The 12917-nt window shown below is 43.6% G+C and overlaps 1 protein-coding gene across 2 annotated transcripts in view; it reads left to right on the top strand.

Moving 5' to 3' along the window:
* The first annotated feature begins 7829 nt into the window (after positions 1 to 7829).
* FAM3D (FAM3 metabolism regulating signaling molecule D) overlaps positions 7830 to 12917 on the top strand; it is a 75333-nt gene continuing 70245 nt past the window's right edge. The window contains exons 1-2 of one of the 2 annotated variants that reach the window (XM_069561237.1): positions 7830 to 9027; positions 9882 to 10100. The gene's annotated coding sequence lies outside the window, so the exon portion shown is untranslated. Of the gene's footprint in view, positions 9028 to 9054; positions 9080 to 9881; positions 10101 to 12917 lie in introns of those variants that run through there. The other variant, XM_069561238.1, reaches the window with a different exon arrangement.

Here is a 12917-nt window from a genome sequence, read left to right on the forward strand (position 1 = left end):
TCCAGTGGTCTTAACCTGAAATCCATGAGCTTTGGGGGAAGGCTCTAGAAACTTCCCGAAATTATGAGTCAAAGGTTGTCTATACATAGATTTTTCTGGCAAGAGGATCTGTATTTTGCATTAGATTCCCAATGGGATCAAAATCCCAAAACAACAGAGCCACTGCCCCTAATTTTTGTGAGACATCTGTGTTCCCAAAATGCTATCAGATGCTATTGGAGGACCAGTAGAGGAAATGGTTAACCACATAGCAGATCAGAGTGGGCAGGACTGGGCCAGCCCCTCAGGGCCATCTCATCCAACAGGTAGAGAAGCAGAGGCCTGTGGGGGCAGTGGAGGGGAGGTAAAGGCACTGGGCTAGGGCCACAGGGGGCCTGACAGGCTTGGAGGGCAGAGCCTGTTCTGTTTCTGCCAAGCTGCTGTTACTGCTACTTGACCCCAGTAAGCGGTAGTTCAATGCATTTAGATGGCCGTCTGGAAAACATGGATTTTTGCCAGCAAACTGGTGTTAATGTTGCTTCAGCACAGTGGCTTGACATGTAAAACCCATTCTCAAGTCTTCTCTTGCACTTTACATTGTTTGGTTTTTTTTTTTTTTAATTTGTTTGACAAACCTTGCTTTATGCTTCTAACAGCCGTTCACTCTCCCTGGGACAGGAGATGAAAGGTAGCCACGTGGAAACTCATTACTTCAGGGAGAAAAAGGGGCTGGAGAGGACTGCTGGGGACCTTGATGAAGCCGCTTGGGCAAAGAAGCCCTTCTAATTAAACCAGATGCCTGACTGAATTGCCGCAGTCAAAGTGTGTCGACTGTCACTACCCCCTCCACACACTTAAGATATGTGGCCGTGGGTGAGTTACTTAACCTCCCTGGGCCTCAGTTTCCCTGTCTGTGAAATGAGGATAGCAGTAAGACCCCTGCTTACCACAGGGCAGCGGGGAGTAATTAGATCAGGTAGGGGGTGCAAGGCACTGAGCCCAGCATGTGGAAAAACAGTCTGACCGTGTGCTCCCCGTTTCTGGATGTCTGCAGGCTCGGGAGCCTGGGAGTGACCACCGCTGGCGAGGAGCAGAGAGCTCGCGTTATTTCACCTCAGAGTCTGAACTTGTAACCAGCGACGTATATGAGAGTAAGGATGGGAAGCCCTGGAGCCCAGGGACGCTGCTTTGAACCTTCTCCCCCTCACCCAGTCATGACTTTGACCACATGCTTCCCCCTCAGGCCTCACGTGAGCGGGCCTGGCTTGTTCAGAGATGCTCAGAACCAAATACCTGCGGCCCGGCCCGCCCCCTCCGCACCCACCTGCAGCAGACGCTGCGCATCAGTGGGGCGCCTGGACGGACTCATGAACAGAGCCTGAGCTTCTCCGTCCCAGAAAGGAAAGCATAACTCAAGGCCCCTCACAAACATGCTTTTTCTGACTGACCTGGAAAACACTGAGGATATTGACTGGGAGACAGGCCCCACCCACCCAGGGAAGGCTCTCAATGGGATGTACCCAAGGTGTCTGGTTGCTTACAGTGTGAACAGTCTGGAATCCATAGATTTACAGGGCCTGGCCTCCTAGAAGATGTCACATACCCTTCTTCCTTACTGGAGTATAACATAGAAATGCTTCATGGCCAAACCAGCCAGTAGGTGTTGCCACCACTGGCGTTGCTTAGTGGGTTCCTTTATTCAGTCTGGAGGAGGGAGACTTCTACTGTATTGGGAGGAGGCCTGGGGATGACCCTGGTGGTCCCTGGCTTCTCCTGGCTCCACCTGTGCCTGGTGCGAAATTAGGTTCTTAAACTTGTCTGTGCATGTAGATTCGGGGTAAGACCACTAGTGCTCTGAGTCAGATCGGCGTTCCTGTCTTTAGTGTAAGCTCAGCACCCTAGGGCTAAAGAGAGTTTGAGCTGTCAAGACTCTGTCAAGGTGGTGACCTTGGGATCAGGGCCCTAGGGTCTCTGCCGCATTGGACCTGACCATAATAAGTGCTCAGCATACATACCCTGAAATGAGTGTTGGTTGTTTCATCCTAGGAATTGACTTTCAGGCCCCTGACTATTCCGTGGGGGGAGCAGGAGAGGCACTGGGTAAGGGGGAAGAAGGTATTTCCTTAAACCCATTTTGAAAACTGTAAGCTACCATGCAGAGTCCGTAGACAAAGTGATAGGGAGGTCTGGCTGGTGCTGAAGTGCTTCTGACGCAGTCCCAGCAGCTCAGTAGACTTCTTGCCTGCCCCTGCAATGAGTAATCCATGAGTTACAAAGCATTTACATCAATGACCAAAGCCATTATAATCCACCAATTTGAGCTGGAGAATTCTGTGGAAATGACCAATTTTTTTTATCATTCATGTTTTTATTAAAATAATAGACATGCAGACATTTTTATAAAACAAACCAAAACCTGCATGAATCTTCACCAGATCTTCCTCTTGAGCAGAATCTAAGCAGTAATCACACTAGTGAATCCACTGGACCACAGGCCTAACCTCTTTGCAAATAAATCAACATCAGAGGAATAATACAGCCCTCTTGAAGGCTGAAGTATTGCTCAGCTTGTCTATGTAGCTAAAATGCTGTCAAGGTTACTACCACTTATTTCCCAAAAGAGTAACAATAATAATAGCTGACAATTACTGGATGCTAATATGCACTTAAAGTGTTCATTGAATCTAGTTGAATCTTAGTAACAATTCTGTGAGGTTGTTTCTATTATTAGCCCCTTTTTACGTATGGGAAAACTGAGGCTTTCGAGAGGTTAAATGTTTTGCTCAAAGTCCAAGAACTACGTAGTGATAGATCTGGCATTTATAAAATTATATCTAGTATTTAGGTAAAATAAATGACAAGTTAAAACACAACTCATTTAACTGCAGGTAATATCTTTAGCATAGAAATCTGAGTCTAAGCATGTAAAGAAGGTAGAATTCCCCTGAAAAAAAAGTAGGCGTATAAGCTACAGGTTTTGTTGTTGTTGACGTATAGCTGATTTGCTATGTTGTATTAGTTTCAGGTGCACAACAAAGTGATCCCATTGTGGATATATATATTTATATATATATTCTTTCTCAGACTCTTTTCCCTTATAAGGTATTACAAAATATTGAGTATAGATCTCTGTGCTATACGTAGATCCTTGTTGGTTGTCTGTTTTTTGTTAGTTTTATTGGAATATAGTTGATTCGCAATGTTGGGTTAGTTTCAGTTGTGCAGCAAAATTATTCATTTATCCATATACATATATTCATTTTTTTCACATTGTTTTTCCATTTAGTTTATTACAGGATATTGAGTAGAATTCCATGTGCAATATAGTAGGTCCTTGTTGGTTATCTATTTTATATAGAGAAGTGTGTGTATGTTAATCCCAAGCTCCTAATTTATCCCTCCCCTGCCCCCACCATATTTCCCCTTTGATAACCATAAATTTGTTTTATGACAAATAGACTATCTGTGAGTCTATTTCTGTTTTGTCAGTATGTTCATTTATGTCCTTTTTTAAAATTAGATTCCACATATGAGTGATATCATACGATATTCGTCTTCCTTCTGTCTGATTTACTTCACTTATATAATAGCCTCTAGGTCCATCCGTGTTGGGCACATGGCATTATGCCGTTCCTTTTCGTGGCTGAGTAATATGCCGTTGCTTATATGCACCACATCGTCTTTACCCATTCCTCTGTTGATGGACCTCTGTTGATGGTTGCTTCCATATCTTGACTATTTTAAATAATGCTGCTATGAGCATTGGGATGCATGTATCTTTTCAAAATATGACTTTACCTGGATATATGCTCAGGAGTGGAATTTGTTCTCTGTAGTAACTGTAGCAACTTACATTCCCATCAATAGCGTACGAAGCTTCCCTTTTCAATACAAGCTCTTCAGCGTTTATTGTTTGTAGGTTTTTTGGTAATGGCCATTCTGCCTGGTGTGAGGTGATACTTCACTGTAGTTTGGGGTTTTATTAATTTATTTTTTTATTGAAGGATAATTGCTTTACAGAATTTCGTTGTTTTCTGTCAAACCTCAGCATGAATCAGCCGTAGGTATACATATATCCCCTTTCATTGTAGTTTTGATTTGCATTTTCCTGGTAATTAGTGAAGTTGAGTATCTTTTCCTGTGTTTTTTGTAAATGGCCAATTTTTGATGCATGTGAAACTCACAGAAATGGGATTTCTGTTAAAGAAAGGTCACCAAACTTATCCTAATAAGGAAAGATATTGAATACCTTTCCTTTTTGCCAATGCACATTAATAATTAACTTGGGATTTTTTTTTCAAGTATCAGAAGTGGTAAAGAAAACACAGCCGGATTTGTCAGCCCATTTATCTGGAATCTGCACATTTTTACAGCAGAAGAAGACACTGAACATGTGCCAAAGAGAGAGGAGGTAGAAAAACAAAATGAAATTTACATTTATTGGAAAATAATTTTCCTCAGCATTATAATAATCCATTAACCCCATAATAAACCCAAAGTTAATGGTTATTATCACTATGAAGCAACATCTCACGTTTTCTAAGGCAAACAAAACCATCATTAAAAACAGTGGTGTCTCCTTAGAAGCTCTTTAATGCTCATTTTTGGTGAAATAAAATCCATTACCCAGAGAAGGAAGTGCTCAATGTTAACTACAATCTGCTCTTCAGTCCAGGGCCTGGGTGGCGTCACACACCTATTTTAAGAGGAGAAAAGCCCTGAAGTTGAATTATTGCCCGGAGATTTGTGTGGAGTAGGACACTGGGAAAGGACCTTGTCAGATCATATTCTGTATGTTTTACAAGGCATCTCCTAGTATACGTTTAAATCTCACAGATTTTATGCTAGGGCACCAGAGCCTTGGGCTGTAAGCACTGAGGTGTTAGAGGACAGAGATATAGTGAAATAAATGCTGCTGTCTTTTCGATCTCTGTCATAATTCTCTCAGCTTATAGAATAACTCTAGAAAAAAGAGCTTGTGTGTGTGAGAAAAAGAGAGACAGACAGACACGGAGATACACAGAGACAGGGAAATAAAGGAGAGAGAGAGTAAGCGAGGCAGGAACAGGAGAGAGAAAGAGAACAGGCATCTCATGGAAGATAGAGTTGAGGGCCTGCTGTATTGTTACTTAATTGTCTAGATCAGAGTTTCCCAACCTTGACACTATTGACATTTGTGTCAGACCATCCTTTGTCAGGGGGTGGCTCTGGGGCTGTCCTGTGCCTTGTAGGATGTTTAGCCATGTCCCTACCTTTACCTCCTAGAGACGTAGCAATAATATCCCCTGCTTCCCAGTCGTGATAATCAAAACTGTCTGCTGCCTTTGCCAGATGTCCCCAGGGGACAGAACCACCGGTATTGAGGACCACTGGTCTAGGGCCAAGACTGGGTCCTCAGGGGTTATCGCTGCGGTAGGCAGGACATGCTGTCTGCTGTTCCATGTAGCTGGCTGGGTGTCCAGTGTCTACCCAGGAAGGAATCTGCTCAGGGCAGTAAATCTGACCTGCACCTACAGAAAACAAAATGTGATATCCAGAATCTTCCTATCTGTGTTAACCATTAATGTACTCTCAGACTTTCCTCACCCCCTACCCACAAAAGAGGACTCAAGCTTGGTCCAACGTATTAGAGTTCTCTCGAAAAATAGTACCAGCAAAATGCATATATAGAGAGAGGCAGAGATTTATTGTAAGGAATTGAATAATGCAGTTGTGGGGGCTTCGTAAGTTTGAAATCTGCTGGGTAGACTGGCAGACCAGAGACTCAGAGGAAAGTTGCAGTTCAAGTCCAAAGGCAATCAGCTGGTGGAATTCCTTCTTGCTCAGAGGAGGTTCAGTTTGTTCTGTTAAGGCCTTCAGCTTATTAGATGAGGCCCATCCACAGTACAGAAGGCAATGTTTTACTCAAAGTCCACAGACTTAAATGTTAACCTTATCCAAAAACAAAATGTGTGTGTGTGTGTGTGTGTGTGTGTGTGTGTGTGTGTGTGTGTATACTTTCATAGAAACAGCTGGAATAATGTTTGAGCATATCTGGACACTACTGCCCAACCAAACGGATACATAAAATTAACCATTAAAGCTTACTTCCTGGCTCCACCCTCCAAGGAGAGACTGGACCAGCTGGGTGGGGTTTAGGGGTGAGAAAACTAAGAGGCAAAGGGAGTGAAGAAGGGTAACAGGCAAGGGCAAGATCTGAAGGAGGATTTTGTTTCTTGTGTGTGGAGGGTCAAGGGTCTAGAGAACATCATGGCATGAGAAGATTTATAAAACAAAATTTCAAGGATATCAGTGAGCATTCTGTCATTATGAGACTGCTCAGAATAATACAAAGAAAAGAACTTATTTATAAAAGCACTTGATGGCGTTGACTATATGATTGTCATTGCAGTACCTTTTGGGGACTGAGCCACATGGGCCTTGGCTTTCTCGACATTACACATGAGAGGGGGCCACCACCGTACCAGAAGCTTCCTCAAGAGAGCCGTGGCTACGCCGGTGGTAAGCAGACTCCAGGGTGTTTACTTAGTCGCTCACAGCAGGAGAGCAGCCCCAGCTTTCCTCCTCCAGTCAACAGTGGTTTCCTCCCTTGCCCAGTGCCCCTGGAGAAGCCCTCCCGGTCGACAGTGGTTTCCTCCCTTGCCCGGTGCCCCTGGAGAAGCCCTCCCAGTCAACAGTGGTTTCCTCCCTTGCCCGGTGCCTCTGGAGAAGCCCTCCCAGCTCTTTTCACAGGAAGTGCTCTTGCAGTCCAGGCTGCTAAGGCGAGCGGGACTGAGGGGAGACACTTAGGTAAAAGAGCTGATGTGCTAGCACAAGAAAACTCATGAAAGAATCAGTCCCTTTTTCTACCAAAACACACATGTCTATATGCTGCTGCCCCTTGATGTCCTGAACCAGCTGAGGATCTGGGGATGCAATGAGCGCAGCAGAGCAGAAAGGAGAAAAGAGCCAGAGCCTTTAACAGTGTCTCTCAGCCTCTGAAAATCACCTTCTTGGATGTCTTGCTAATTGAGACACTAATTACTTTTAAGCCAGGTAAGTCTGTATTTTTTTGTTGTTGTTGTTCCTAATACCTCATGTCATTTGGTCTGCAACAACAGAGAAAAGGTAGTTCTCAAACCTAAAAAAGTTGATAATCTAAGAGAAATCTTATGATAATAGTGACGAGGATGACAAAGAATGATGTGGTGAAGCTGCTGCTGTTAGTCGTGGGGGATTGTGGCAGCAGCTATGGTAGTGATGGTGGTGATGGTGACGATGATAAAACTGGGATTGATGATGGATATAGTGATCCTGAGGTCAGCAGCTGTCACTTGTCACTGTCACTGGTCTGCTTCCTTTGTACCAGACCTGCTTCTGACCAGGTTTCCCAATTGCTTGGGTTGATATAAAGAGGACATGGGGTAACAGATGCAAAAGCTTCTTAAAAAAAAATAAACCATCACTGCATTAATAATCTGTTTATGAAACACTATAGCCCTGCACTAGTCTAAATGCTTTAAGCAGTGATTTTCTCACCACGGTCCTATAAATGGAGTCAGACTCCATTTTGTATGTTTGACCACTGACAGCCTTTAAAGCCCCCAGCACTCCCATTTCCCTTTGTCCACCCAATCTGAGCAAGCCAATAAGAAAGCCCAGTAACAATGTGGGGTAGCAGGAGGCTCATCCTGCCCTCCGCGCAGGGTGACCACACAGTTAACCCTGTGAGATGGGGAGTCTGATTATTCCTATTTTATTGACAAAGAAACAGGATCACATGGCTTATATATGACAAAGATAGGGTTCTGTCAGACTCCAAAACCTGAGCTTCTGATCAACAACAATCTGCGGCTGTTGTGTTGCAAAAGATGAAACAGGATACTCACTGTGGAAGATGCTTGGAGAATGGAAAGCATTTGTTCACTTACTCATTCTTTCAAACATTCAACAGGGAACCAATTGTGCCTGTGCCTGTGCCTGAACGCAAGCTGGGGCTAGGTTTAAGGGACATTCGCTTGGACAACCAGAGGCCCTGTGAGCCAACGAGAGCTGAATACCTTCCTGATGACATTATCAGATCCTGAGGCAAGGGAGAGATCAACCTGTGGAAGATGCTCAGGAAAAAGTTGGCCGAAATGGGCAAGTAGATTGAGAACGAAAGATGAAGGGTGGACCACAGAAAGATAACTACAAACCCGGAAAGCGTGAGGCTGCTTGACACAGCAGGACACAAAACCTGGACCCGAGATGAAACTCATATTAACAAATCATGATTACATAATATTGCTGACAGGAAAGTCACAGTAGTCCTCAGCACCACAGCTTGAATGAGAGACTGCCTTGCTACTCTAATTAATGAAATGAAGGATTAATTTATAAATCAAACACTCATATTAAAAATTCAGAGGCCGGCAATCAATATTCTTCTGCTCATGCTACAGTCATCTAATTTTCTGTAATAAATGACATTAGAAGATGAGTATTGGTAAACTAATAGAACATTCCATTGAAATACTTCTCAAGAGCACTTGCCATCTTGCATGGCTCATTGACGGATGATATTAATACAAGCCGTGGGTGGATCCAGAGGACAGTACAGTAATTGACTCCTCATTGAGCAGTGGAGAGCTTCCACTTGAGTAGGATGGTGCCTGAGCCATTTAGAGAATCTGAACTAGAGACATTTAGAGAATTAGTAAATGTGTAGCAATATCTGCCTTTCTTTTTAAGACAAAATGGGTCAGGCCTTGCCTCTGAAGCCTGGGACCAGTGTTGGTGTTGGCTGAGCCGAACCGATGCTATCTCCCAGGATTCTGAATCTTAAAGGCCATGAAGTCAGGACAGGAGGAAGGTGCATTATCACAGCAACCACATTGCCCCTGCCACCTGGCTCTTCAGAAAGGCCTTGGTTCTCACCCACCTCCCAAGTTTGGTTTCCAAGCCACCTTTCATTCGAAGAACTCGGATGTCCTTCTAAGAAATTCCTTTATGCTGAAAATGGCCAGAGTCCGTCTCTCACTGGCAACCTGGACTTTTGACTGAGACATAAATAGCCTGAGGGAAGAAGTAAGTTGTGCATTAATCACATTTCCTGTTCCAGTTAGGCTCTGTGTGTAAGGTAAGAGGCGCTTGCTTTCAGAAATAGGGGAGAAGGCATCAGGAAGCTATTTAGCTGTGATAAATGTGGGGAGTGTGGTTTGGAGGGCACCTGTCTCCGATGAAATGGGAACAGAAAGAGTTATGACCAGTGAGAGGGGTGGGAGAGGGGAGTCCATCCATTTAAGCAGAGCATGTGAAACAAAGTCATTACGCAACAAACAAACAAAGGGCAGAAGTGCTGTTCAGGATGGCACATTTCCTGGGAGCCCCTACTTAAAAGAATAGCTAGGATGAATGGTAAGCATGCACGTCTGCTCACGACTCAAGGCGGTACTTCTTCCCGGGCTGTGTGTCTGCTTTCTGACTGTGCTCCTGGGATGGGCTTCTCTGGCAGGGCTCCTGCATAGATCCTAAGCAGACTGACAGCACACAGTAGGTGTTCAGTAAATACCTGTTGAAAGAATGAGCAGATTGTGACCCCAGAATTCCACGCCAGTTCTTGTGGAGAGAAAGAGTGGTACAGCCCCTGGGAAATGATCACTCAGCTGTTTGAGAACTCCCATCACCCACTTAAGGCTGCTCCTTTCAGTAATTTCTTTCTGTTAGAAGGTTTTGTCCCCAACCTTCATGATGGCCCCCAGTGATTCTTTCATGCTGGAGTTGATGCCATGTGTAGTCAGTCAATCTCTCTGACACCACTGAATAGGTCTGACCTATTCAGGAGAATATTGCAGAAATGATGGTGCATGACAGCCAGGACTATGTCATAAATAATTTTATGGCTTCTACCTTGCTCTTTCTTGGATCCCTTTTCCTGGAAGAAGCCAGCCGCTGTGTTGTGAGAACAGTCAAGCAGCCTTATGAGAGGTCTTCAAGGTGAAGAACTGAAGTGTCATGCCAACCACCAGCACAAATGGGGCAGCCATGCCAGTGAGCCATCTCGGAATCGGATCTCCCAGGCCCCCTTCAAAAGACTGCAGTATGGTGAGGGACCGTGACCCAGAACCACGGAAGTCGCTCCTGAATTTCTCTTCCAAGGTGTATGTAAAGTGCTACTTTTTATTGCATCCCCACCAGCCATGTGGGAGGGCTCCCCTTTCTCCACACAAGTAGGTGTCTTTAGAAACTTAGGATTCACCTCGTGGCCAACCCTGTAGTCACCAGGAAATGTAATAGTCCTGGATATACTTCCTCATAACCCTCCATCTCAGGTTCCAAAGGCCTTGCCCCTCACGTTCAGCTTCCAGAGTGGATTGTCGGTCGTTCTGTGTTGCATGCAGGTCTGTCGTCAGATGGGGAACGGGGCCTCCAGCCCTAAGAATGCAGGAATGGAGAAGGGCAGAAAGCGTTCTCTCCTAAGTCTCTGCTCAAAGTGGAAACTCAAAGGGCTTGCCTGGCAGTCCAGTGGTTAAGACTCCATGCTTCCAGTGCAGGATTTACAGGTTTGATCCCTGATTGCGTAGCTAAGATCACACATGCCCTGCCAGGAAAAAAAGGGAAATCAGAAATTAAACTCAGACCCTTAACACAATGAAGATTGATTCCCTTTCTTTCCAACACATTTCTGTGAATTTTTATTACACTCACTATGCGACAAAAGGCTGAGAGGATGATCCAGTGCCTGAAGCCAAAGGCCTGGCTCCAAGGTGAAAATGGCTCCATACTCCTTACTTTTCTCTTCTCTGAAGAATGCTTCAGCTCAGTGTTTCTTAACTACACGAAGCCTTAATCCCTTGAGATACTCAGAGGAGGAAAACAAGTTCTATGAACAAAAAAGTGAGAGAATTTCTGCATTCCAAAGCCCCCTCTCAGAGATCCACAGCATAAGTCCCTGTCCTCCAAAGCTGCCGCTCAGTAAGGAAACCTAGCTAACCCAGGACTTCCCCAATGCTCCTGACAACAGAATGTTTATTCTTGCCTAATGTGAAATCCTGCTGAATGAGTACTCAACAGAGTCCTTTGGGAGACACTGTTTCACCCCAGATGTTGGTTTACTCTCTTTTTCAGTTCAGATTCCATGGCAAAAGCAAGTGGGAAAGCATGAGATGGGGAGTATCAGTGCTACCCAGACAGAGCGCAGGCGTGGAGTGAGAAAAGCCAGGGTGTTGTGTTTGGGGGTTTTGTTTGTTTGCTTACTTTTTATTTGAAAAAATTAATACAGGAAATTATAAGAACAGCACAGAGAGTTCAGGCACACACATCACACAGTGTAATGATAACATCAACATAAACACATTATCCAAAAAATTGAAATAACACTTTAATTATGAATTGGACTCCACCAGTTTTTACTTGCATTTTTTGGGTATATATATTATGAAATTTTGTGACATGTATAGATTTGTGCCACCCCCACTACAATCAGAATACAGAATTGTTCCATCTCCGCAAAGAAGCTCCCGCAGCCTGTCTCCTTATAGCTACACCTTCTACCACTCCTGCCTGCCAGCGACCATCACTATCATTTTGTAAGACTGTTACATAAATGTAAATATATGTAACAGTTGAGGTTGGCTTTTTTTTTCACTCAGCATATCTTTGAGATCCATTCAAATTGTTGCGTGTGTCAACAGTTCATTTCTTTTTACTGCTGAATAATACTCTATTTTCTAACACCATTTGTTTAATCATTCACCTGGTGAAGGATGTCTGGGCAACTTCCAGTTTGGAGCTATTGCAAATACAGCTGCTATAAACATTCTTAAATGGGTTTTGTGGGAATAGAATGTTTTCATTTCCCTGGGAGAAATGTCCAGGGGTACAGTTGCTGGGTTGCAAGGTAAATGTATACTTGGCTTTATAAGAAACTGCCACACTGTTTTACAGAGTGGCTCTACTGTTTTCATTGCCACCAGATATGTACTAGTGACCCACTTTCTTGATTCGTCAGGGTTTTTTACTGCAGCCATTCTAATAGAGGTGTCATGGTATCTCATCATGGTTTTAGTTTGCATTTTACTAATGGTGAATGACGTTGAACATACGCTTATGCATCTGTTTGCTATCTATATCTCCGTTTGTTGAAATGTCTGTTCAACTCCTTGGTCCATTTTCTAATTGGATTATTTGTTTCTTTACTTTTGAGTTTAAAAAGTTCTCTATATATTCTGGATACAAGTCCTTTGTCAGATATGAGACTTGCAAATTACCGCCTCCCCCACACCCCATTTTTTAGCTTGTCTTTTCATCCTTTCATTGATGCTCAGTTGCTAAGTTGTGTCTAACTCTTTGTGACCCCTTGGACTGCAGCACACCAGGCTTCCCTGCCCTTCACCATCTCCCGGATTTTGCTCAAACTCATGTCCATTGAGTCGGTGATGCCCAGGGACTTTTATAGAGCAAAGCTTTTAGTCTTGATGGAATCCAGTATTTTCTTTTTTTTTTCCTTTTATGAATTGTGCTTTTGGTGGTATGTCTTAAAATCTCTTTTCCCTAGCCTAGGTCACAAAGATTTTCTTCTAAAAGTTTTATGGTTTTGCAGTTTATATTTAGATCTATAATCCATTTTGAGTTAATTATTGTACAAGAGATGAGAGGCTTTAGGTCATCTTTAGGCTTTTTTTTTTTTTTTTTTTTTTGCCTAAAGATGTCCAGTTATTCCAATACCTTTTATTTAAAAAAAAAACTCTCCTTCCTCCATTTTGCTCTTTTGTCAAAAACCAGCTGGCCATACTTGTGTGTGTCTATTCTGAACTCTTGTGTTCAGTTACTCTATATGTCTATCCTTCTCCAGTAACACAATGTCGTAATGACCGTATTTGTACTGTAAGCCGAGTCCCAGTCCCTTCACTTACAGTAACAGTAGGAAGAATAGTGCCCCCCCCCCAGATGTCCACATTCTAATCCCCATAAATTGT

This window comes from Ovis canadensis, chromosome 19, assembly GCF_042477335.2.
Source record: "Ovis canadensis isolate MfBH-ARS-UI-01 breed Bighorn chromosome 19, ARS-UI_OviCan_v2, whole genome shotgun sequence".
NCBI classification, from domain to species: domain Eukaryota; kingdom Metazoa; phylum Chordata; class Mammalia; order Artiodactyla; family Bovidae; genus Ovis; species Ovis canadensis.